We start from the raw sequence: 3,368 nt of genomic DNA, 5'->3' as shown, positions 1-3,368 counted from the left end.
CTGTTCTGACTCAAAGACTGTAAGTACGTTTTTTTATATTTAAAGAATTTGCCACTGATGATTCAAACGTGAGTTTTGAGCAGTGTAGAGTACACTTGTTGTTTGTCATTTCTCCGATCACAAATGCAGACATGGTTTTATGTTTACGCGGCGCGATGCAACGCGTAAAAAGACAGTATAAGTCATTATAATCAGTAATTATGTCCCCACTGGATGCAACAAATGCCTCGTTTATAATGTCGTAGTGCCGGGACAGGGCATCACAATATGGTAAGAGGCGTAACATTTCCGTTACACCCGTGAGGAATTCGGCCAATCACAACGCACTGGATAGCTGGCCAATCAGAGCACACCTCGCTTTTTATAACGATGAGCTTTGTAAAAATCTATGCTTTTCAGAAAGGCAGAGCATAGAGAAGAAACAATAATGTACATTATGTGGAAAATAATGTGTTTTTTTAACCTTAAACCGCATAAACACATTGCATTACACCAAATACACAAAATAATGTTCTTTTTAGCAGCATCATATGACCCCTTTAAGATACACATGGAGTGTTTCTTAATAAAATGCCGTTTTTCATTTTAAAAGTTAGACATACATATAACTTTACATGCAGTATTTTAAAGGGATAGTTCACCCCAAAATAAAAATTCTGTCATTAATTACGCACCCTCATCTCGTTCCAAACCCGCAAGACCTTCATCCGTCATCTTCGGAACACAAATTAAGTTGTTTTTGATGAAATCTGATAGCTCAGTGACCCTGCATGGACAGCATCGCAACTGCAACGTTCTCAGTCCCAGAAACGTAGTAAATAACTTCAATTTTGCGAAGCTACGAGAATACTTTTTGTGTGCAAAGAAAACAAAAATAACAATTTATTAAACAATTATTCTCCCCAAGTTACCCTCTTCTGCCATTTTGGAGAATACCACGACGCATGCGCGCGTTTTCTCCTGAACGTAAACAACGCTGATTACATTGATTACGTTCTGGGGAAAGCGCACACATGCGTCGTGGTACTGGCAGAAGAGGGTAACTCAGAGAGAATAATTGTTGAATAAATTATGTTATTTTGTTTTCTTTGCACAAAAAAAGTATTCTCATAGCTTCGCAAAATTGAAGTTGAGCCACTGATGTCACATGGACATGGGTCTGGGAACATTGCAGTTGCGCAGTCTTCCAGGTTTGGAACGACATGAGGGTGAGTAATTAATGACAGAATTTTCATTTTGGGGTGAACTATCCCTTTAAAATACTGCATTTTATGTTATATGTACATCTAACTTTTAAAATGAATAACAGCATTTTATTAAGAAACACGTATCTTAATTTATTGTCTAATCAACAAAAATGCTTCCCAGAGAGTATTATTGTATAAGTGTAATTAGGTTTTTCAGAGGTACAGGAAGTGTAATGATAAAATTTCGAAAGATGGTTAAAAATATCAAAACTAATATCAAGTTGGCCCGTTTTTGGGTGAACTAACCCTTTAACTAAGCCCGCTCTATATTCATTAGGCCCATTGAACTTCTATTATGTTTTGTGACATAAAAGGCTCTTCAGTTTATTATGGCATCTGCACCGGTGATTGTTAGACTGCTCACTTAGTCTCCAAACAATTGACTTTTTATGTAGAAATATTCCCCCTCCTTCCGCTGTCTTTCTCTTTCATACATGGATTCCTCATCGTCTCCCGGATAATGGGGTCAGTAGTAGGTGAGTGTGGGATCAGGATTGTTTTCTAATTCAAATTCAAGAAGCTTTATTGACTCGACCACTTCAAAGAAAGACTTGCTGACGTGCTTTTAGGGGAAGCATTCAAAGTGAGAGCAAGAAAACAGCTTGAACTTTTGCCACTGTCTCCATTCTGACTGAAAATATACAGTTTCTTTCTCTCTCTCTCTCTCTCTCTCACTTGTCTTCCCCCTCCGCTTTTCCTCTTTTCCATTTCCAGGGATATCATTTCTTATGCAGACTTGTTGAAATGTTCTTGGTAGGAGGGGTGGGATCAGGGGGTAAAGGGAGAGAAAAGGGACGGGTGGGGAGCAACTCAGGAATCGGCTGGTAATTACCTCCGAGCATTTGGAGAAGAGGATGTGGTTTCAGTTTACACTGCCTCATTCTTTCTCTCCTCCCTGGCTCCCTTTTGGCCACTCAAACAGTCCATTTGCTTCTTGTCTCCTCACTGCTTCTTTCACGCCATTTGTATGAGGAATGTGGAGACGTGCACAAAAGGAACAAAAACGAAATGAAGTGAAGCAGATTAGAGCAAAGTGAGAGAAAGAGAGAGTGAATGGGTGGGTTTGGAGAGAATGAATGGAACTGATTAAAGAAATCTAATACCTGATATAGAATCAGATGCTATTTCAGCTGTACAAACTTTTGTAACTTTTGTAGAAAAGGGCACATTTTTAGATATCCTTATATCATAAATATTTTAAGTTTATTTTACATTAAGATATTTTATATTTTACTTGATTCATTTATTTTACTTTCTATATTGTTTTACTATATTTTACTATTATAAATATGATTTTACTACATAATTTAAAAAAATATATATCGTTATGTTCTCAACAAATAGTGGTTGGTTTAAATTTATTTGAAACATAAAGTCCCTCAAAACTTCAGAGGAGGTCTAAATGCAAAATCAAAACCAGAGTCTTGTTAGGACACAGACACAGATCAGTCTAGCAGCTCTCAGCAAGAGACCGAAGAGAGCCCAGATTTGAAGCTGTGATATGATTGACTGACAATGGCTGACTCTTGTGGTCTGAATACTAACAAAGCTCAGCATGAGATGTCTTTGTTGGCATGTTTGTATGAGAGAAAGGGAGCTGAATAATATGGGGGTTTCCATGTATTTTACACAATTTCAGTTTTTAAACAAAAGCTCCTTGTTTGACAAAATCTCCAAAACATAATGGAATACTTTCAGATTCAGATGATAGCTAAATGTAACTAAAAGTAATCCCTGGAGGTGATTGATGCTTGATCCACGAACAAGGAGTCTGGAGTAAGTGGACTTGTAAAAATCATGCTGCAAGTTGCTTTGGATAAAAGCGCCTGCTAAATGACAAATAACACATATTAGGATGAAACTAAAGGAATTAGCAGTATATGACCCGATCGCTCAAGCCAAATGGTGGGGCAAATAGGGGTCTTTCTGAATCTTTACTGGAAGCACATGGTGCGCGAGAAGCCAATGAGACGCGCCAATGAGACGCGCACAGGCGCAAACGCTGCGGATTGGTCGAGAACTCAGCGGCGCACATTCAAAACGCTGCGGATTGGTCGAAAACTCAGCGGCGCACATTCAAAACGCTGCGGATTGGTCGAGAACTCGCTCATTCACAGACTG

Source organism: Sinocyclocheilus grahami, unplaced genomic scaffold (genome assembly GCF_001515645.1).
Source record: "Sinocyclocheilus grahami isolate Dianchi unplaced genomic scaffold, SAMN03320097.WGS_v1.1 scaffold116.1, whole genome shotgun sequence".
In the NCBI taxonomy this organism is placed as follows: Eukaryota; Metazoa; Chordata; class Actinopteri; order Cypriniformes; family Cyprinidae; genus Sinocyclocheilus; species Sinocyclocheilus grahami.
The sequence above is the reverse complement of the archived record's forward strand: the minus strand, read 5'-3'. Positions refer to the sequence as shown.